A 23,136-nucleotide genomic window follows, 5' to 3' on the forward strand; every position below is an offset into this window, starting at 1 on the left:
CTCGTAGCCAAGCTATGTCGACCAGAGAAGTGAGAGTTCAACCTGATCATGTTGACAGTCACGTGGGTGGCGATGTGAGCGACGCAATCAGCCTTGACCCGGTCACTAAACCCGATATGTTAGGAAGCGATCCCATCATGACTAAATGCATGCGTTCGACCTTCTGGACCGGGCTGACTCCGGTTCAACAACTCGACATGTATAACAGGGAGAATGACAGGGCAGAGGCAGAGCGTATTAAGCGAGAAGACCGAGAGCATGCGGCAGCAGAGAGAGAGCATGCGGCAGCAGAGAGAGAGCATGCGGCAGCGGAAGCTGAACGCGTCAGAGAGCATGAGTTGCGAATGTTGACTGAACGACTGCGGGCAGAGGTGTCTGCTGCAAGCGTCCCGGAAACTGTTCATGTTCGTTTGCCGGACTGGACGGGAGACACGAAGCCAGAAGCGTATCTGGAGATGGCGGAGAAGTTGTTGGCTTCCGGTGGCATTGATGAGAGCTTGTGGGTCGGCCATCTTGTTAGCCATCTATCTGAGAAGGCGAGGGAGGTATATGCGAGGATGGCAACCGAGGACGCAAACAAATACAGGAAATTGAAGGCCGAGATTTTGAACGCCTATGCGGTGTCCGCGTGTATTTATAGGCGTAATTTTTTCAGTTGGACTCGTCAGTCCAGTCAAGCCTATGAGGAACATTCGCGGGTCTTGTTGGAACAGCTGCAGAGATGGTTCAAGGGGAGCAAGGTTGAGTTACCTCAAGCGGTTGCGGAACTCCTGGTGCGTTACCGTATCGATCAACAGCTTCCGCCTGACTTAGCGTTGTTTCTTGTCGACAAAGACACTGTTTCCTTGTCAGACTGCGTCAACCTTATTGATAAACATGTTTTGGCGTGCAAAATGTTGCAAGTCACGCAGTCGCGTCGTAAGACGGAGGATTCTGCGATCAAGACCGCCCCCCGTCTGCCCGGCGGCTGGATCGAGGGGAAGGGTGCTCCGATGCCCTCCACTGGTGGCGGTCGCGAGCTGCAGGCCAGGGCACGGCCCTGGTGCGATTTCTGCAAACGTGTGGGGCACGGTGGAGACCGCTGCTTCTCTAACCCAGCTAGTCCGGCCTACCGAGGCAACCCTGCTGTTAAATCGGAGGGAGGTCAGTGGAGGTCATCAACTGGGCCCTCGCACACGACGGTGGCATCGGTGACAGAGGTCACTGCCACCGAGGCTAATTCCATTCATCCACTGTATCAGGATTATTCAGGGACAGCCTTAGTGGGTGGCCCTGATTCGGTGCTGAAGTTTGAGGCCCAATACCTTCGGGATACTGGGGCGACACTGTGTGTTCTCCGGGCGGGGGTAGTTCCGGCCTCTCAGATGCGTTATACCGGCGAGTATATCATCCTTCGGGGCATTAACCAGGCTCCTGGCCGGTATCCCCTTGCCCTCCTCGAGGTCCGGAGTGACATTTTTACGGGTCCAATGACCTGTGCGGTGGTACCCTACTACCCGGTACCCGGGGTCTCCTTGCTGATTGGCAATGATGCCATGGCCAGGGAGGAGTCATTGACTCTGACCTGTGGGGTGGTCACTAGATCCCAGAGTAAACAGGCGGAGAGAGTGGCGGAGTCAGACATATCTTCACTCTGGCCCGAGGAGCCTAGCGCCTCGACTCCAGTTCCCGACGGTGACGTTGCGTCAGTTGAAGTCCACCCGAGCCTCCCGTCAAGCCAACCTCAGGTGCCGTGCTCCTCAGGGACCGCTCCCGCCTGTAACACGGGGACCCCAGCTACGTGTTCGCCGGTCAGCGAATCCGGGGAGGAGGATCAGTCCTCCGAGGCGGTTAGCGACCTCAGTTCTGGGCCGGAAGTCACTCCCGCATTGTCTGCGGTAACCAGTTTAGTGGAGGATCAGCACTTCGATCCCACCCTTGCCATCCTCTGGGAAATGGGAGAAGACTCCGAGCCGGGACGGACAGGCTACTATGTGAATGGTGCAGGTGTGCTGATGCATAAGTATTCCCCAAAGAACATGTCCTCCACCCAGACGTGGAAGGTTCGACACCGAGTTGTCGTACCGGGGAGGCATCGTCAGTCAGTCATGCAATTGGCCCATGACAATATTTCCTCGGGTCATGTCGGAGCTGCCAAGACCTTAGCCAAGGTCAAGAATCAGTTCATAGGGCCCGCCATGTCGCGAGACATCAAGCGCTATTGCGCTAGCTGTCCCATTTGTCAACGACTCGGAAAAGGAGTGAAGGTTTTCAAGGCACCCCTAAAGCCCCTCCCCGTGATCAGTCAGCCTTTCCAGTTTGTTGCCGCTGATTTTGTCGGACCTTTGCCCAAAACCAGTTCCGGGAAACGCTATTTGCTCCTCGGTCCGTTTTCCCTCCTGTAAACGCTTTCCCCAACTTGAGTTTGGCCCCCTTGTCTCTCTATTGTGCTTTGTGTGAAGTGTAACTCTTGTGGGGTAGATATTAATGCGGTGTATTGTGTTTAATATTGTGTTGTGGATAAACCTGGTTCATTGTATAAGCCTGTTAACGATTACCGCCATCATATTGCCATATGATTTGCACCTACTACAAATACTGGTTTCAAAACGCCGTCTATCCGACGGGTTTTTTACTTAGGTGGGGAGGACTGTGAGAAACAACCTTGTTCTCACCAAATTAGTGCCCCGCCCACCACGTCACGTGACCTCCTTTCAGCCTCACGCGATTGGGTGGCTATTCGGCACGCGATTGGTGGAGGGGGAGAGAGCCGGCCGCCATCGTGTGCGACGGACGTGGCTCGAAGGCGTCGAGTGGAAAATAGAAAAAACGGGGAATTTTTAAGCCTCACGACAGCCGAGTTGTGCTGATCGTTTATAGTTCTGTATTTTAAGAGTGAGTAACTCCAGAAGAGAACGAGTGATTCCCGGATACCGTAGATTGGAACTGTGAGTCATATTGCCTGTGTCGTGTTTGGAGCTTCGGGTGCCGACAGTTCCTGCAGGCTTTGTGCTGTGTATTCCACTCTGTTACCATCCATTGTTTTTGAGATCGAGCCAATAAATCATCGTGCCTACCCCTAGAGGCCGGTTAAAACACAGTTGTGTTTATTGAGTTCTCTTTGTCCACCCCGTGGACTACTTGAAGCCCGGACATTAACGTCAGTATTCCGGGCTGGAAGCATTTAACAGCCAGAGTCGCGACAATATACATACATACATACATACATACATACATACATACATACATACATACATACACATACATACATACACATACATACATACATACATACATACATACATACATAATATATATATATATATATATATATATATATATATATATATATATATATATATATATACATACATACATACATACATACATACATACATACATATATATATATATATATATATATATATATATATTGTAACGGATTTGAGAATCCTGTTTGTACATATCACCCTGTGTAAATGTAATGATCCTTGTAAATACCTCCGTTAATTGTAAAGGTCAAAGGTCGTCCCCTTAGTTAGTCCATCGCATGCACGTAGAAAATCATATACCCTTCTAAATAGTTATTTCCTTATTATGTGTCCCAGTTTAAGGCTCTGTTGCCCATTAATTGACACTGAATTGCACCGACTCGAATAAGATAGATCCCCTTGTTCAAATTCCCCCAAAACCTCCATTTCCAACTGCGGCATTGCCAATCGCATTGCCAACTACATTTGCCACCATTACGGCGAGGTCATCTCGGAGAAGAAGGTGGGAGGAGTCAGCCAAGTGCCAGGAACAAGGCGTGGCTTTGCCAACGCCTCATCAAGGGGGGTGGGATCGGTGAGCCCTCGCGACCAATCCAGGCCGAGGCGAGCTCACCGATGGGCGTTTCTAAAAGACCGGCGGCTTGATCGCCACGCGCCTTATAAAAGGAAGTTGGGAGGGACTGCCCACCAGATGACCGAGGAAGCCCCCACAGGAGATGAGTAAGGAGTCCACCGCAGCTGAGTCCACCGCAGCCGAGTCCACCGCAGCTGAATCCACCGCAGCTGAGTCCACCGCAGTTGAGTTGAGCTTTGACGGCAGTTTCGACCCGCTGCTACGAAGAAACGCCGCCGTGCGAACGAGATTGAGAAGGGTCGGCGGCCGCTCACCTCGAGCCTTGTCATTTACACGAACCGGACCCGCATCCTTCCAGCTCTGTGGACCACCTGAACCTTCCTCCCCTTTCAGCCATTCGTTCCTGCCTTCATTCCCCATTCGTGTAAATCTGATTGTCGTCTGTTTGTCTGTGTTGTCCTGGGGTTTAAGTAAGACTGTATAGATAAGTAGAATTGCACTGTGTCTGCCTCTTCTGTAAATTATTTTCATTTCTTTCCTCCTCCTTGGTTTCTTTGGTTTTGTACAATAGTAATTAGTAATAAATCCCTTTTCTTCCTACCTTTGCCTTCCTTTCTTCACATCCATTCGTCTTTGTGATTTCCATCATTGAGTACCTGTGGCACGATTTGGCCAACGTTTAGGATAGGGTTTAGTACTGTTAATGGCTCAAGCCGCTGGCTGCTAAAAACCGCTCGGCAAATAACATCTTGCCCATGGTCTCGAGTGGAGCTACCCCCCCTGCCTTGCGGAGCGGGGTAGCTTCAGGAGCAGAGACGGCCAGTGCAAATAAAAGGGGGATTAACCCCCCCGCTAAGGGGAGTGCCGTGGTCCGTTTCCGTGACATATATATATATATATATATATATATATATATCAGTCACTATGCGACCTTCATATCATCAGTGGGGACCCGCCAGCAAGGTGTCCCATACAGCTGCTGCTGCACCTTGCTGGGAGCGATAAGCACCGCCTGCCACACGGTAACGTTATCTCTGGTATCCACTCATCATATGGAGTCGACCTGGATGCGGTTGGGAGTTACTAATAATTGGTATCTGTAATCTGGTTCTCCAACCTAATGAGCGAACATCATGACGTCATCGCCATGCATGTCCGCATTGCCTGCAAAGCTCCAGGGGAACCATCTAGCAGTGCGCCATTATGGATTATAAATTCAGATACTATCACAAGTCATGCAAAACTCACAGTTACCGACCTGGTTTCGCCCTATAAACCGAAAGGTTCACAGAGTTACAAGTGCATGGAAGGCTCACTGCGTTGCCCTGATGAAGCTCCAACAAGGGCGAAACCAGGTCGGTAACTGTGAGTTTTGCGTGCACTTGTGAGTATCTGAATTTATAATCCATAATGACGCACTGCTAGATGGTTCCCCTGGAGCTTTGCAGGCAATGCGGACATGCATGGCGATGACGTCATGATGTTCGCTCATTAGGTTGGAGAACCAGATTACAGATACCAATATATATATATATATATATATACATATATATATATATATATACATATATATGTATATGTATGTGTATATATATATATTTATCTATATATATATATACAGTGGAACCTTGACTTACGAGTGCCCCAACTTACGAGTTTTTCGAGATACGAGCCGTCGCTCGGGCGGTTATTGCTTTGAGATGCGAGCCGAGATCTGAGTTACGAGCTTTCGCCACCCGGTCACGTGGTTATCTTGCCGTGCAAGTACAGTATCTCTGCCGTATATCGCTGCATTTTTGTTTTCGCATGTTGGTTATTTTGAGTTTACGCCAGCCGCCACCAGGTGGGTTCTGGTCACGTGGTTATCTTGCCGTGCAAGTACAGTATCTCTGCCGTATATCGCTGCATTTTTGTTTTCGCATGTTGGTTATTTTGAGTTTACGCCAGCCGCCACCAGGTGGGTTCTGGTCACGTGGTTACCTTGCCGTGCAAGTACAGTATCTCTGCCGTATATCGCTGCATTTTTGTTTTCGCATTTTGGTTATTTTGGAAAATTTCTTAATTTTAACCATGGGGCCTAAGAAAGTGAGTGCCAAGTGCAGTGCTGAGAAGAAGAAGAGGATGATGAGCTTGGCTATAAAACACGCAATCGTCGAAAAACATGAGTGAGGTGTGCGTGTTGTCGACTTGGTGAGGCGGATGTGAAGGCAGCTGAAGATTTTATTATAACTTTTGCCGAACTGATAGAAGCCGAACGATACATCCCCCAGCAAATCTTCAACTGTGACGAGACAGGGCTCTTCTGGAAAAAGATGCCGAGGAGGACGTATATAACGGCAGAGGAGAAGAGCATGCCAGGCCACAACTTGTTCAGAGTGCCGGCGATAGCTCGCCTTCTCTTTGTGGAAAACACGGTGAGATCCTTAACATCCAACAACTAATGGGACGCAAACGGGGCGCCCAGTTTAGCGGTACACACATTGATGAATCACCCTGCCTGTGATTCACCCATGACAGGTTATAGCTGGGTCGGAATTCAAACCCAGGCTGGACAGTTTAGAGTCAAGTGTGCGTACCTCCAGTCCAGGCCATCCTGCCAACTTGTATGCTGCATACAGGTGAAATATAAAGCGCGAGATATTTTTATATATACTGTATATTTAAAAAAAAATTGGTGTGGTTTTTGGCGGGCTGGAACGGATTAATAGCATTTCAATGCATTTTAATGGGGAAATTTGATTTGAGAAACGAGCAATTTGAGTTACGAGCTCGGTCACAGAACGAATTAAACTCGTAAGTCAAGGTTCCACTGTATATATATATATATATAATATATATATATATATATATATATATATATATATATATATATATATATATATATATATATATATATATACATACAGACATATATATATACATACAGACATACATACATACATACATATATATATATATATATATATATATATATATATATATATATATATATATATATATAAATATATATATAATACAGTCACGTGATAAAGCAAGTACACCCGATGTAAAGTTTTGACTTTTTCAACATATTTCAACATACAGCTATTTGATCTTCATTTCAAGAATATTGATAGATAAAGGTGATATAATATAACAAATATAATGAAACATTTACATTTTGTAGTCCATTGTATAATTTAAATAAACATAAATGTAAATTTTGCATGTGGAAAAAGTAAGTACACCCCTACATTTATCACTACTTCAAATACCTAAAATTAGAATCAGGTGCACCAGCTCAGGTGCAAATGATTAGAACATTGTTCGAGAGGATCTTGGAGGAACCTGTCTTATTTAAACCTCAGACATTTCGTTTGGTTTGCCCTTTGTTGTTGAAGTGTGTGGCGTCACCATGCCTAGATCAAAAGAGCTCTCTGTGGCCTTCAGAAAGAAGGTTATAGATGCCTACGAGTCTGGGAAGGGATTTTAAAAGATCTCCAAACAATTTGAAATCAATCATTCGACTGTCCGGAAGATCATCTACAAGTGGAGAAGATTCCAAACAACTGCCAACTTGTTCAGGGCAGGCCGCCCCAGCAAGTTAAGCCCGAGACCAGACCACAAGTTGCTGAAATAAGTCTCTAAGAACCCCAGAATGTCATCACGGTAGGGACCTACAGGTAGCTCTTGCCACTGTTGATGTCAAAGTGCACGAGTCTTCCATTAGAAAGAGGTTGCACAAATTTGATCTACATGGGAGGTGTGCCAGGAGGAAACCTTTGCTGTCCATAAAGAACATCAGGGCAAGAGTAAAGCTTGCCAATGTACACCGAGGCAAAGACCAGCACTTCTGGAACAATGTGCTCTGGGCAGATGAGTCAAAGGTAGAGCTATTTGGCCACAGTACCAGAGGACATGTTTGGCGAAAACCAAAGACAGCATTTGACCACAAGAACCTGATACCAACTAACTGTAAAGCATAGTGGTGGAAATATTATGGTTTGGGGCAGCTTTGCTGCATTAGGGCCTGGGCAGCTCACCATCATATAATCCACTATGAATTCTTCATTGTGCCAGAGGGTGCTTGAGGATAATGTGAGGCCATCTGTCGGAAAGTTGAGGCTCATCCGAAAGTGGACCTTGCAACATGACAATGACCCTAAACATACCAGTGAATCCATCAAGGAATGGCTGAAAAGAAAGAAATGGAGGGTTCTGGAATGGCCAAGTCAAAGCCTGGATTTAAATCCCATCGAGATGTTGTGGTGGGATTTGAAACGAGCTGTGCATGCAGGAAACCCCTCAAACATCGCAGAGCTGAAAGAATTCTGCATGGAGGAGTGGGCAAAAATTTCTCCCAGTCGATGTCAGAGACTGTTAGACAGTTATAAGAAACGCCTACTTGAGGTTGTTTCTGCCAAAGGGGCAATACTACCTATTTGAGCCAAGGGTGTACTTACTTTTTCCACATGCGAAATTTGCATTTATGTTTATTTAAATTATACAATGGACTACAAAATGTAAATGTTTCATGATATTTGTGATATTATATCACCTTTATCTATCAATATTGTTGAAATGAAGATCAAATAGCTGTATGTTGAAATATGTTGAAAAAGTCAAAACTTTACATGGGGTGTACTTACTTTTTCACATGACTGTATTTGGCCACAGTACCAGAAGACATGTTTGGTGAAAACCAAAGACAGCATTTGACCACAAGAACCTGACACCAACTGTAAAGCATGGTGGTGGAAATATTATGGTTTGGGGCAGCTTTGCTGCATCAGGGCCTGGGCAGCTCACCATCATAGAATCCACTATGAATTCTTCATTGTACCAGAAGGTGCTTGAGGATAATGTGAGGCCATCTGTTGGAAAGTTGAAGCTCAACCGAAGGTGGACATTGCAACATGACAATGACCCTAAACATACCAGTAAATCCACCAAGGAATGGCTGAAAAGAAAGAAATGGAGGGTTCTGGAATGGCCAAGTCAAAGCCCGGATCTAAATCCCATCGCGATGTTGTGGCCGGATTTGAAACGAGCTGTGCATGGAAGAAATCCCTCAAGTTGAAACCAAAGCGTTCAGAATCATTGGAATCTCCCACGACGAAGCTAACTCCAAAGGCCTTTCACTCAATCACCGCAGGCAGGTTGGTGGTCTTTCCGTCTTCTACCAACTCATCTCCGGCCAGGCCCCCCCAGCTCTCTCTGGGCTCTGTCCCCCAAATATTCCTACAGGTCGCACAAGATCTGCCTGCAAACTTCTTATGGTTGAACTGCCAAAATCAAGACTCTCTGCTCACCTTCACTCCTTCATTCCTCTTTTCTCCCGCCTCTGAAACAAACTCCCTCACTCTCTTCAATCCCACTCCACCCTCCAGGTCTTTAAAACAGCTGTTCACCACCATCTCTTATCTTCCCCCATCCAAAACCTTGATCTCTTCTACCCCTGCTAATTTCACCCCAAATGCACTTTTTAAAAATACCAACTTCTGTCCTGGAAGTCCTTGGTGTCCTGGTGTTTTATACTTCAACCCCCCCCCCCCCTTCCCTCGCCTCCTCCCCCCAAGCCCTCTCCCTCCCACACATCTCCCGATGTCCCTGCTCTCAAATGTTGTGTTTGTGTGCTTCTCCTTCTCTCCCCATCTTGTCTACCGCTCCCTCCTTTTATATATTTTGTTTGTCTGTTTGATTTGTTTGTGAAATAAATGTTAGCTCTTTCACGAGCCTCGATTCTGTATACAAAAATAATAATAAATAAATAAATAAATAAATAAAAAATAATAATTTTTAAAAACATCGCACAGCTGAAAGATTTCTGCATGGAGGAGTGGCCAAAAACTTCTCCCAGTCGATGTCAGAGACTGGTAGACAGTTATAAGAAACGCCTACTTGAGGTTGTTTCTGCCAAAGGAGAAGTGTAGTACATAAATGCACTTCTCCATATCCTTGCACACATGTACATACGCATATATACTTACGCTCACATCCGGGATCTGCCTAGCAGGCACGTACGGCATCGGCCATTATAAAGCTCTCAGTGTTAAGTGTGGAAAATTTCTGAGGAGATTCGGTTGGCTCAATAGCGCAGTGGGCTGTCACCGCGTAAGTGATGGAGGTCCCTGGTTCGAGTCCTGCGTTGTCAGAATTTTCCACACGTGCCCCATGCAGGAATTCAATTCCTGTTTATGAAAAATTGTAGATGAGTTAATCTCCAATGCACTTCTACATATATTTGCATACACGTACATATAAGCATATATACTTACGCTCACATCCGGGATCTGCCTAGCAGGCACGTACGGCATCGGCCATTATAAAGCTCTCAGTGTTAAGTGTGGAAAATTTCTGAGGAGATTCGGTTGGCTCAATAGCGCAGTGGGCTGTCACCGCGTAAGTGATGGAGGTCCCTGGTTCGAGTCCTGCGTTGCCAGAATTTTCCACACGTGCCCCATGCAGGAATTCAATTCCTGTTTATGAAAAATTGTAGATGAGTTAATCTCCAATGCACTTCTACATATATTTGCATACACGTACATATAAGCATATATACTTACGCTCACATCCGGGGTCTACCTAGCAGGCATGTAAGACATCGGCCATTATAAAGCTCGCAGTGTTAAGTGTGGAACATTTCTGAGGAGATTTTGGTTGGTTCAATAGTGCAGTGGGCTGTCGCAGTGGGTTCAATAGCGCAGTGCATAAGTGATGAAGGTCCCTGGTTCGAGTCCCGAGTTGAGTCAGAATTTTCCACACTAGCATCACGCAGGAATTGAATTCCTGTTTCTTAAAAATAGATATTTATACGTAATTTTTTTTCTCTTTTTTTTTTTTTTTACAATCATCAAGGGGTTTGCAGGTGTAGGTGGGAAATTTGTAATACAATGATCAGAAAGTCTTACAAAAACAAAATCCACAGGAGATTTTAGAAGCTCCCAAATAAGTCCTGGTTTATTCTGCACTAAGACTTGCCTGTAATTGAAATAAACCTTGCCTTATCGAAAAGCGTGCTCTGCCATAATGTCAGTTTTGCAGAAAAGTTCGAAACGCATGAGAATTCTGATGGCTTCATAAAAGTTTAATGCATCCATTTTGAAATCCTAAATCACGAACACGGTTAAAAATCAATGTGTCACGTGTGCCAAAGACGTATGCTTTGTTCCGACTGAATTGAGGCTGCACAAATTGATTCTCACTGTCTTGGCATCTACACTTTTCAATGGTTAAAATGTAGATGGATCTTAAATCATTCTCTGGATAGTTTTTGGTGATTAAAAAAAAACTTATCCAGGTAAAATTATCCCAGCACTTCAGTTGTGCGGATTGCTGTGAGAAGCCATACATCAAAATAAGCACAGAGGTGACGTGTTTACTGAACATGACAAAAAATTGTCATGTCACGATCAAAACAAAAGCTCTGCACATGCTCACTTAGGGCTGTATCAAGGTGACAGAATAGCTGTAAAACACAGATAAAGCACAACACTTTATGCAGCAAGAGACTTCATTAGGTTGTATTTGTTTATTGATCTAAAATAACCTCTCTTGTCTCTCTCTGTCCCTATCCCTGCTGTCTCTGTCTCTATCTCTGTATCTCTCCATGCCCCCCCCCCCCCCCCACCCGTTCCTTTTCTTACTTGCTACTTCTCTTTTCTTTATTGAGGAATGGAGAGCAAGACAGCATTAACATTTCATGTAAGGTGACTTTGAGGCCTAAAGTCTCACCTCCTGCTGAAAACGGTTGGAATTGCGTTTTGTTATACAGTATTTTTTATTGACTAGTACTGGTGTTAGGCTTATCCTTTTTAGTTTATAGTGATTTTCCTTTTGTTTGTTTTCTTTCTCTTCGTTTGGCCTCTCCTGCCCGTTTGCCGAGGAAATGGTGGCGGAACTCACAAATCGTGATGAATCGTTATGTTTGCGAATCTCACTCGCAAGCATGAAATATATAGTCTGCACTCCTCTGGAAGGTATTGCCATTGGGAGTGTGGTTGATTCATTTCCCAAATATTTCCCAAATGAAACGATCATTTCCCAAATATTGAATATTCCATTGCGAATTAAGCAGGATGATGCGAAGCATGATGTCTTTTAGGTTTAGGAGAAGCGTGTGTATATATGGTCTTGAAGAACGGGAATGAAGAGTTGAACTTGTGATTAAAATTAACTCTGGATGTGCACTATTGCCACAGATTCCCTAGATAGGAGAACCCTGGGTACCCATTCTGTACGGATGGGCATACCCAGGGTTACACATATCTAGGGTTAAACTGCTTTATAATAATATTTCTAGTGTGGTTAAGATCAATAATAAGCTTGCCACACCGTTTTTTTCTGAACAGTGGAATTTGACATGGTGCCCTCTCTCTGGGTTGCTCTTTGCGCTCTAGATTAATGGAGTTTGTGTTTTCATATCTTGAACGACCGAGATCAAGGTGTTGTTGGCATATGCCGATGATATCCGATATGTGCTTTTTTGTGCAGGACTGCAATGATAACACCATTGTTCATTGTTTATCCTTATTCAGAAAGGCTTCTTCAGTTAAGGCAAATTGGAGCCAAATGTGTGCCCTTTGGCTCAGTCCATCTTGTCACCTGGCATCAAGACTTCCTGCTCCGCTCTCATGGATTAACGATGGCATGAAATGCCTTGGGGTGTTCTTGGGTGATGATGCTGTCGTAGAAAATAATTGGGCTAATTTGCTCGATTTTGTTGAGGTAAAATTGCAAAAATTGAAAGGTTTGTTTACAACTGGTCCTATCATGAAAGAAACTCAGTTATTAACAGTTTGGTGGCCTCTACCCTATGGCACAGATTTTCTATGCTGCATACTCGATAGCATCACTTCAATAACTGCAGATGTGTTTTGTGTGTTTCTTTTTTGGAATTGAAAACACTGACCAGAGGTTCTCAATTTGCCCTCAACAGATCAAAAACCGGAGGCCAAGGCTTAGTTGATATAAAGTGCAGTTAATGGCCTTTCGCCTGCAACTTGTTCTGCACATGCTATATACACGCCCTTCTCCATCATGGGTCAACATTGATCGTCACCTGTTGCAACATGAAACGGAGACTATGTTATGACCTTGCGTTATTTTGATGGATCCTTATAACGTTGATAAGTCTCCCCCGCTGGGTTTCATTAGAGTGTATTATATGCATGGCATTTTTTATGATAATATATACCAGCATTCCTACACAAAGCACATGCTCCTTGTAGAAATTTTATTTTACAACCCCTATCTTAATGGCATGCCTGCTGATTAAAGGTGTTTTATTCAAGATTCAAGATTCAAGAGTCTTTATTATCACATGTCCCATACAAATATAAGGCAGTAAAATTCTTAAGTATTAGCTCCTCGACTTTGCAGTAACAATAAATAAATAACAATATACAGACTTGGCATTTAATATGGAATATTTTTTTTTTCTTGACTTGGGTTTACTTTCTTTACTCAGTATATCAATCTGGTGAGTTTCTTTTACACTTTGGTGATTTATTTGTTAAAAGAACCATGTCACTGATTGTCTGTCGCAGCAAGAAGTCAACAACAGGATTATATCACAGGTGGCGTGGCAAAATGTACGGACAGATGCATTTGATGATTGGCTTCACAGTCGGGTATACAAGGGTTGTTGCGTTCTGTATTAGTGGAAAACAACTGCTGCACGTCTCCAAAAGTTATTGTCGCTTCCTCTGGAGATGGTCCGTCAACTCGACTATTCTGTTTGTCATGGAGTGGTGGCTTTTTGAAATTACGGCATGAAACAGCGTGCTATTGCTCGGCAGTATGGCATCACTCAACGTCAGATGTCAAAGATCCTGAAACAAAATGCTCAGAGGGGTGTCCCTACTCCAATACCGAGGCCAGGACGTGCCCGCAGAACCACAAGGAGGGATGATCGCCAGCTACACCGGTTAGTCCGCAATGGCTATACAAAGTCAGCTAATCGGCTTAGGGCTGAGTGGCAGCAACTGACAAATGTGCCTGTATCCAGAAGGCTAGTCAACCAACGACTGGTTCAAGCAGGCTATCGTGCCAGGCGTCCCCTGAGAAAGCCACGCCTGACCAGACAACACAGCCAGCGCCGATTTCAGTGGGCCAGAGAGCACCGTCAATGGCAGCCAGGACACTGGAATCACGTGACCTTCAGTGACGAGTCTAGATTTCTGGTCTATCGTCAAGATGGCCGCGTCCGAGTGCACAGACAAGTACATGAAGCCCACAACGAAGATTGTATAGTGCCAAGAGTCCAAGCTGGAGGTGGTGGGGTGACCGTTTGGGCTGCTTTTCATGCAGGGGGCAAAACTGACCTGGTTGTTCTGAATGGAAACCTGAACCAGTTCAAGTACAGGGTCATTCTGGAAGAAACATTGTTTCCATTTGCTCGTGCAGCCTTTCGAGGAAACTTTGTCTTCCAAGATGACAATGCACAGCCTCATCGTGCTCGCATGATCCAACACTTTCTTGCTGACAGTGGTGTAGAGCATATGGAGTGGCCTGCCATGTCCCCGGATATGAATCCGATAGAGAACCTGTGGGCAGAATGAACGCGTCAAATCGACAACTTGGACCAGCAGCCGACCTCTGTGCGTGAATTGCAGCAGGCTATTGTCACTGCATGGCAAGCGATTCCTGTCCAAACCTTGGCAAATCTCGTGAACAGCATGCCTCAACGTGTACGTGCTCTCCTGAATGCTCGTGGGGGTTACACAAAGTACTGAACTGTAATTTTACTGTCCGTAATCCCAGTCGTAATTTAACTTTTGTTTTTGTTAAAAAAAAATTTGGCTAATGTGCAAAATAAAGAGATACTTCTGGAAAACGTACAGAAGTTTAACACAGTACTGTCCATGAATTGAGTTCGATATCAGTTTACATCACTTTCAAGGATCAATGTATTTGCTTCGAAATGTCAAATGTGGTTTTTGTTTCTTTTAAAGGTCACATTAACAAAATCTAGAATAATTTCAACATAATTCCAATGAACTTTTGGTTCTAAGACATCTTGAAAAGTAAGTTCACCCCCACAAAAAAAATATTCCATATTAAATGCCAAGTCTGTAAAATAAGAAATAGCAACAATAATAACCATATATAAGAAGAATAAAAACTAAGTAGCAGCTCTAATAATAATAAGTAGCAGTTTTTCATTAATAAAGTGATAACAGCGGCAATAACATAAGAATAATAATAGTAAGTAGAGAATAATAATGGCAAATAGCAGCAATAATAATAGTAAGTAGAGAATAATAATGGTAAATAGCAGCAATAATAATAGTAAGTAGAGAATAATAATGGTAAATAGCAGCAATAACAATAATAAGTAGAGAATAATAATGGTAAATAGCAGCAATAATAATAGTAAGTAGAGAATAATAATGGTAAATAGCAGCAATAATAATAGTAAGTAGAGAATAATAATGGTAAATAGCAGCAATAATAATAATAAGTAGCAGCAATAATAAAGTGATGAACAGTGATAATAAAGTGATAACAGCGGCAGTAATAGAAATATAAGTAGTGTGTAGCAGTCAAACAGGCAACAGGTCACCGGCAATCAGTGTTCATTGATCATGAGCCTGGTTGCCTGATGAAAAAAAACTGTCTCTTAGCCTGTTAGTCAGCATTTTGTTGATATGAAAACAAATTAAACCAGTTGCAGATCTTATAAGCCCAAGTCACAGTTGGTTTGGAGCTATCCTAGCACATCTGGTTGGCATCCGATACTCGAGAATTGTGCCACTTGTATTATGGCGTGTACTTCGTACCCTCGCAAATAATGGAGTAGGTACAGACCTAGTGTCTTCTTCGACCTTTCCTGAAATTTCATACAATTTTTCTCTTGTAAACTGTTCTCATTGTACCTCCATTGGCAGAGGCTCGAATGTACAGCTTGGTTTTCCAACACGGAAAGATCTTTATTTGGGTTGTGTTAAATTCCTTTTGCAATGACAAATAATACAATGGAGGGTTAGATGGAGAGACCTCATGCTTTGTTCTCCATCTAATTTTTTCCTAATCGGAAAGGTTTTTATAACCCCTCAATACCGCGACGACATGGTGTCCTCCAATGGAGGACAGTAGATTGGATTCTCCCTTCAAATCACTTGATACACCAGTTTTCAAATCTCTTCCCAGATGATTGTGCATTTTATACGAAGCCTGAAAGCGTTTTTCACATTTATATTGAACTAGCATGGTACCCAACATTTCCCAGTGTTGTTCCAATCCTGTTGGCATTTAAAAGAAACCAAATATTGCTATTTTTTTCATTTTCTTGTGGGGACCTAAAACACTTCCATACACCATGAAGAAATGGGGGATCAGGGATCATTATTACCTTTCATATAATGGAGATACATGCCTATAGAGCAATATACTGTGTGTGTGTGTGGTGTGTATGTGAGTATATGTGTATGTATGTATATATATATATATATATATATATATATATTGTTGCGGATATGAGATTGGCATCCATCCATATCCGCTTGTAAATATTCCCCTATTTCCTCCATACTTCCCAACTATCCCCAATCCCCCATTCCCTAGTCCCATTTTCTGTAAACAACACTCTGTAGACCCGACCTTCCCCTATTTCCCCCATTAAATGTCGCATCCAGGTCCACCGCATCTCACGTAGACAACTATAGGACATCTTGCTAGTTATTCTTAGTCTATGTCAGTTAAGGACTCGTTTCCATTAATTCTGACTCTTCGTTGCACCAGAATGTGATTGTATGGCACCGTTAGGAAGTTTAGGACCTCCCAATACCTCCCCGCAGCTCTTCCTCATGGTACAACAACAACAACAACAGCGGCGGCGGCGCGGGGAGTGTGCGTCCTCACTCCGGCTTGGTTGGTAGGGGGTGTTGAAAGGGCACCAAGCCTTTCCAACGAGCCGCCATCGAGCATGTGCTCGACGGGGTTACCACGTAGGGGCTCGCTGTCAGCTCCTCGTCAAGGGCGGAGCCCGGTAACCCCCCGCACCCAATAGAAGCGGCGGACCGCTCCCATCTGGGGCGGAGCCAACGAGCCGAGGGCGTGTCACTCCCCGCTGAGCATGCGCAGGAAGAGGGAGGTGACGTCAGATGCGCCCTCAGCTTGGAGAGAGAAGACGCCACCTCCGAGCGCTGCAATACCTCCCCGCATCTCTGGACCGGACCGTGTTTGATTCTGCCCCTGAGCCAAGGTGCACCTTGTGCTATCGACTGCCTGTCCTTCCCTGCCATCAATCCCTGTGTAAGTCAGTCTTGTTCCGTTTGTCTGTGGTCTGTCGGGGATAAGATAAGACTGTAACTAAGTGCCCATCTTTTCTGTGCTTTACCTCATACCTTGTAATCTACCCCTTTTCTCCACCACCAATTATATCCTCCTCCGGAGGTCTTGAGAACTGTACCCCTTGTGTCGTTTCATTTATCCCAGTCGTTGTGTCTTTTCCATCATTGATTTAGCATAGCGCGACCAGGTCAACGTCGGGTGGAATCGGGTGAGTTGGGGAAGAATCGGGGGAATTGTTAGGTCGCGGCAATACCACCGCTCGGTAAATAACATCAAATCCGCGATCCGTAACAACTGGTGTCGAGGACTGAGATCGGACCCGAAGCGCGCTTAACGCGCTCAAAATTACAAGTGACCGAAATTTGTTTTGTTGTAAAATAAAAACCCGAATTTTGAAAGTCGCGCTATGGCAGATCAAGACGGCTGGGTTCCGGTAGAGGAGAGTGAGGCAGGGTCGATCCAGGACCAAATTGAGGGACATGAGGAGAGCGAAGCAGTGAGGGCGGCAGGTTCGCAAAATGCCGTCCTCGCGCACGAGGTTGCGGGCGCGCAAAATGGCGCCTCGCACATTGCTACGGCGGCCGCACCCGCTGCACAAGTGGGAGGGATGGCCCAAATGCAGGCCCTCATGGAGCAATTTATGGTACAAATGCAGGCGTCCCTCAACCTGCAGAAGGACGATATGAGGGCTAATAGTGAGCAAATGAGGTCTGATAGTGAGCGATTGGGTGAGCGATTGGAGGGCCAAATGGGGGTAATGAGGGACGAAGCGAGGGGTACCGGTGAGGGGTTAGAACAAAGGATGGGGGCCCAGATCGGAGGGTTAGGGAGTAGAATAGAGGGATTAGACAAGGAGATTAGGGGAAATACAGGAGGGGTTAATGGGGGTAGAAAACAGAATGGCCGCTCAAGAGAATCAAATGGAAGGGATGCAAAAGGGGTTAGAGGGGTTAGAAAACAGTATGGAAGGCAAATTGAGGGACATGAGGGACCAAGCGGAAAGGGAAGTTAAAAAAATGGGGCAGCAGATAGAGGAGGTCAGAATGGGGGTAGAAACTAAATTGGATGCTCACAGGGAGGAAATGGAGCAGATGAGGGTGGCATCTGGGCAGGAGATGCAAGTGATGGGAGAGGAGATCAGAAGAGGTGTGAGTGAGGAGGTCGGAGGAGTGCGCGAGGAGGTGAGGCACTGTAAGGAGCGCATGGAGAAGGAGGTGAGAAAGGGGACTGTAAAATTGCAAGGGGGTATAGAGGAGTTGACGCTGGGAGTAGAACAACTGACAGTGGGACAAAAGGAGTTGGGGGACCAGGTAAAGAAGAACACAGCGGTAATAGAGGGTTTAAAATCGACACAGAAGGAGATGAAAAAGGACGTAGGGGTAATTAAAAAAGAGTGTCAGACGGTACATGAGGACCTGACGAGGAAAATGAACAAGGTGGTAGAGGTGATGGAGGTTAAAGAGCGGGAGGTGCGGGAGCACATAGAAAAAAATAAGGTGGAGTTAGAGGAAGAACTTAAGGGGGCGCACGAGGAGATGAAGGAGGTGAAGCAGAAATTAGAAGAAGTGGAAGAAGGGGTGAGCGAAATTAAGAAGCGATGGAGAGAGGATAAGAAAGAGATAAAGGAGGAAGTAAAAGAATTGGTCCAAAGTCTGTGTTCGGATCGTGATGATGTGCTCATTAACCGGATGAGGGATTCGCAGGTGATGGAGGAGAAGCGAAGAGAAAGAGGACCCGGTGTAAGTGGTGACCAATATGGTCGTGCGTATGATGCGCCAGGTGATTTAATAAGCTTGGGGGTCGAGATAGACCCGGATGTTCGTGAGAGGCCAAGAGTGAGGTGTATGGCTGGTCCGGAGGGTATGGAACGAGGGTGCGAGCGAGAGGGTCCGGTGATGGGAGAGGTGCGAGGTGTGAGTGAGCAAGGTTGTGGTGGTATGGAATGGGTAGCGGGTTGCGGAAGTGTGACCCATGCATCGACACCAACAGGGGTAGTTTTTAGAGGGACAGGGGAGGCACGGGAGCCCCTTGGGGGTAATGTACTGTGGGGGCCCGGCCGGTTCGGCCCCGCGCTGACCCCGCAAGGGGCGACGCACGGGGTCCGGCAGGCGGGCAACGACTCGCATACGAGGTGGTCCCACAAGGTCCCACTCGCGCCGTATGACGGCAAGAGTGATCTACGCGCGTACCTGGCGCAGTTTGACTGTGTGTGTAAGGGCAACGGTTGGGGTGAGGACGAAGGTGGAGTACACCTGGTGGCCGCATTGCGCGGCGCGGCGGCGGAGGTGCTGACGGCATTACCACCGGGTGCTCTCACCCTGCCAGCCCTCCGCGACGCCCTAATTAATCGATTCGGCATTGAACAGCAGAGCGAGCTTGTTAAAGCTCAGCTCGCGCTGGGAAAACGCAAGCCCCAGGAAGCCATCGGGGAACTTGCCGACGACATTCGCCGCGCAGTGGGGATCGCACATGCTAGCATGGCAGCGGATTCCCGGGAAAGCCTGGCGCTGGACCATTTTATCCAGGCCCTCCCGGATATTGAGCTCCGGCAACAGCTCGCCATGTGGCGCCCGCAGACTCTGAGCCAGGCGGCTGACGCTGCGGCCCGTTGGGAAGCAGCGAGGCCCCTGGCCCGGGGGAGCGAGCGTCACGCAATGGCGGTCCGCCAGGTGGGACCCCCGATGGAGGGCGGACCCCTTAGGGGGCCCGCCCCCGACGTCAGTCCTGACCTGGCGGGCATGGTCCGGAGGCTGGTGGACCAGCGCCTGGCGGGACCTGGACCATGGCAGGCGGCCCCGGAAGTGGCCCGCGGTGGACCACGAACGGGTAATCCAATTCGGACCTTCAGGGGGGGAAATTTGGAATTCCGGAGACAAGCACCTTATCAGGTGAGGTGCTATACCTGCAACCGTCTGGGTCACCTGGCGCGGCACTGTCGAGCCACGCGCCGGGATGATCCCCGGCGGTTGAGGCCCTTAACTCCGCCCAGGGGGGAGCGGGTTAGCCGACCCCAGACACCCCCCCGCCAGACCCCGGGAAACTAGAAGGCCTTACACCGGCGAGCAGGCGCCCCCGTGGATTGCCTCGGCTTTAGATGCCGAGGCGGGACCCAGTACCTCTGAATAAGGGGGGCTTATTAGTGCCAGAGGACTGGGGGATTGATGAGCGATGGGCCCGGTGGGTAAGGGTGGCATCCCTGCCACCCTTCCCATGAGCGGGGGCAAATGCGCTATAGATTATGGGGTGTATGGCAGTGAAAACTAGCCCGGGTGGGTTAGGATATTGTGTGTAGGGATCTAGCGAAGATGACATTAGGTAACGTTAAGGGTAGTTTAGGGACTGATACCTGTAGTGGGGACGCAGGTAGATTAGAGTGGATGATAATGACGTGGTATGTGCTTAGTTTAAAGGGAAGACGGGGAGCACTAAGTTAGCAGGGTAACAGGTAGATGAGATGATGCCGTGTGTGTGAGGATTGAACAGGTGTGATTGCACAGGTGTGCAACTGGACAGGTGTGTGGAGCAGTGTATGAGTAGTGAGTGTTGTGGATCAGCGCGAATGCGCTTGGGGGAGAGAAGGGTGCAGGCGGCACCAAGTATGAGAACACAGGTGTGCAAGTACAGGTGTGTGGAATACATGGAGTATTGGAATGAGTGGTGTGGAGAGAGTTGGAGTAAGTGGTACGGAGTGGTGTGCATGGTGCGAAGGTGTGGATGGGGGAAGAGTGGACCCCTTTCACGAGTACCCGGGCGGGTAGTTTAAAGAATAGTTAGAAGGTATAGGTAAATTGTGGTTGGATATTGGCATTTGTGGTGCGGTTGCAGAATGGTATTGTGAATGGGTGCATTAGTGTTGTGGAAATGGCTGGGCGTGTAGCCTGTTAGTGTGTGTAGTTGGTTTGGGCACTCCACCACTGTGAGGATGTCGGCCAGGTGAGGCCGCAGGTGGGCTCTGGGAGCCGTTAGTGTCAGTGGGTGCCTGAGGATCCCGGGTGTGGATCGGGCAGCCCGTGCCAGAGAGGGCACTGAGGGGGTGAGAGTGCGAGAGGGCCTTCCCCAGTTAGTTAGGTTAGGGTGAGGAGCAGGTAAGCTCGGGTGGCAACTACAGTGGTGGAGGTGTGCAGGTGGGTAGACCTGCTGGGAGAGCTACACGTCACAGCCCAGGAATTGTGCGAGGGCACCGGGAGATGAATCGGGGGAGTGAGACCCCAAATTGAGAAGCACCACAGTTTGGGCAATGGGAATTGGTTTTTAGAACCCATAGTGTAAGTTGGCCAATGGATTGGCAGGGAAAGACCCCGGGTAATGTAAAGTTGTTAAAGTCATTTAGGAAATAGTTAGGATTGATGAACCTGTCACACCATACGCAGCCACTTACCTGAGGTGATGATGATGACTCCACACCTGTGTTTTCTTTGTTCTGTGTGCAGGAAAGGAGAATTGCTGTGTGGATTTGTGAGACGCATCACGACGTGGATGAGACATTGGGGTGATTCCATCTCTCCCTCCTTAGGAGGGACTGATGATGAATTGGTGATGGCAAATTTGGATGTTGAGTTGGAGATGGCAAATTTTGATGAGAGTTGGAAATGGCAAATTTGATTGGTTAGGAGGGAGAGAAGACGAATTTGGTTTATGGGAGGAACGGGGAAGACAGTAGGGACCTTTGTTGATGTGTAAAGTAGATGTTTATGGGTAGTGTTGTGTTTTGTGGATACAGTAAGGGGTAAGGGAGGGGCAATGTAGGTTACCTGGTGGGGGGGGGGGGGGCGTACGGTAGGAACGTGCCTGTCTCACCTGGTTCCCATGTGCCCCTAGTGTGCATTACCTAATATTGCGTGCACTTTTGCGCCCTTACCACCTTACTCACTTGTTTCTTTTGTCTCCCACCTCCGAGGATCTGGCTTTGGGGCAGAGAGAGAGGAGAGAGAGGTGCTGGCTCCGCAGTTGTGGGCCTGTACTTTCGCTGCTTGCTGCCTGGATCGATACACCATATGGACCGCAATTTTTGTGGCCGCCCACAATGGACCGCAGTCTTTTGCGGGCAAGCACCACCTGTTGATGGACCTTTGGGTCAGCGTGGCACCTATGCCATACAGGTGAACCACTTATAGTTGGCCCCCCTGACGGCCACAATTTAGAAATGGACGCGGTTGGCGCCTTTCTTTATTTTTAAAGAAGCCAGAAGGCCAAGTGCACTCCAGGAAGGCAAGACCAGCGGCAGAACATCGGCCGGCTGCGACACCACCGGTGACCATGGACACTTAATTGTGCATTTTTTGTATTGAACACTTTATTGGTGCACCGGATGGTGCTGACTGTGTGTATGGGGTGGTGCTTTTGGTGCTTGGATGGGGTGCTCTGCACATTAATAAAGGCCGTAGGGCCACAGGGCACTCGTGGGTTGGTGTATCGATGCTGGCATGCGTGCTCTCTCTCTATGCATAACATCTGCATGTGTTCCTCAAAGAACAGGTCCTGGATCGTAGTGTAAATATCAGTGTAGTCTTGTATAAATGATGCTCCCTACCGGCTGTATGTTTAGTTTGAGGATTCTTTCCGCGATTCGGTTATCCTGTGGGTGTGTTTCTGTGAGGAGAAGGGTGCAACGTCGCAGGGGGACATATTTACTCATTTGTGAACATCTGTAAAACTGTCGCACTCAGGGTTGAGTTAATAGTAGAGGGAACTACATCTGAGTGCCACACTAAAGTAAGTAAAAATTTATCGGGTCGAGACGCCCCGAGGTAGAGAAGGGTGCAATGTTGCGGATATGAGATTGGCATCCATCCATATCCGCTTGTAAATATTCCCCTATTTCCTCCATACTTCCCAACTATCCCCAATCCTCCATTCCCTAGTCCCATTTTCTGTAAACAACACTCTGTAGACCCGACCTTCCCCTATTTCCCCCATTAAATGTCGCATCCAGGTCCACCGCATCTCACGTAGACAACTATAGGACATCTTGCTAGTTATTCTTAGTCTATGTCAGTTAAGGACTCGTTTCCATTAATTCTGACTCTTCGTTGCACC

General features: G+C 46.9%; 2 long non-coding RNA genes across 3 annotated transcripts in view; both read left to right on the top strand.

Moving 5' to 3' along the window:
* LOC137438479 (uncharacterized) overlaps positions 1-23,136 on the top strand; it is a 126,264-nt gene that overhangs the window by 88,318 nt on the left and 14,810 nt on the right. The window lies entirely within an intron of this gene.
* On the top strand, positions 11,686-13,098 carry LOC137438478 (uncharacterized). Its single transcript, XR_010986721.2, has 2 exons — positions 11,686-11,783; positions 12,342-13,098. It is a non-coding gene; the product is annotated as an uncharacterized LOC137438478 (long non-coding RNA).

This window comes from Myxine glutinosa, chromosome 13 (assembly GCF_964187855.1).
Source record: "Myxine glutinosa chromosome 13, kmMyxGlut1.1, whole genome shotgun sequence".
NCBI lineage: Eukaryota > Metazoa > Chordata > Myxini > Myxiniformes > Myxinidae > Myxine > Myxine glutinosa.